Here is a 572-nt window from a genome sequence, read left to right as displayed (position 1 = left end):
AAATGATTAAATTCAGACACAACAACAAAAACAACAACAATAATAATAACAATAATAATATTGGTTTACGTGCACTGACTGCATCGCTGACCGCCTTATAAATTAGTTTCCGAGTTTGCATAGGTTTGCTCCCTAGTGTTTCCCTGTGTTCTGCTTCTATTCCACTTAGGGCTGAGCTTCTGCATAGGACTTACCATATATATTTACATATATCTCTTCGTTAATACAACAGTAGTATTATTGATCTGCTCCCTTATTCTTTACCAGGCAAATTTCGACTATACGCTTCATTTTTCCAGGTTCACCTTCTCAAAGGTTTCTTCCGATCCTCTCTTATCTACTGTGTTCTTGTTTGCTTTGCCTAATTCACAGAAATAAGTTTTTGCAGATTTCATCTTCAATACTACTTAGGATACAGGGTTTTCTATCCGTTATAGTTGAGCTGGACAAGCTGGCCATTGACAATCAACACCAGCAGCAGCACCACCAGATTTTTGGGGTCGTCGAGGCCAGCCATATCCATAAGAAAGTCATGGTGCTTTTCCTTTTTCCATCCCATTTCTTACATAATA

The 572-nt window shown here is 38.1% G+C and overlaps 1 pseudogene across 1 annotated transcript in view; it reads left to right on the top strand.

Annotated features, from left to right (window-relative positions):
- The first annotated feature begins 116 nt into the window (after window positions 1-116).
- LOC110416505 (protein RGF1 INDUCIBLE TRANSCRIPTION FACTOR 1 pseudogene) overlaps window positions 117-572 on the top strand; it is a 1,120-nt pseudogene continuing 664 nt past the window's right edge. Inside the window, exons 1-2 of the transcript XR_016351219.1 lie at window positions 117-299; window positions 389-535. The product of XR_016351219.1 is annotated as a protein RGF1 INDUCIBLE TRANSCRIPTION FACTOR 1 pseudogene (transcript). The remainder of the gene's footprint in view (window positions 300-388; window positions 536-572) is intronic.

This window comes from Theobroma umbraticum, unplaced genomic scaffold (assembly GCF_002168275.2).
Source record: "Theobroma umbraticum cultivar Fairchild unplaced genomic scaffold, ASM216827v3 scaffold_51.0, whole genome shotgun sequence".
In the NCBI taxonomy this organism is placed as follows: Eukaryota; Viridiplantae; Streptophyta; class Magnoliopsida; order Malvales; family Malvaceae; genus Theobroma; species Theobroma umbraticum.
Note: the sequence above shows the minus strand (reverse complement) of the source record. Positions and strands in the feature narration are given on the sequence as shown.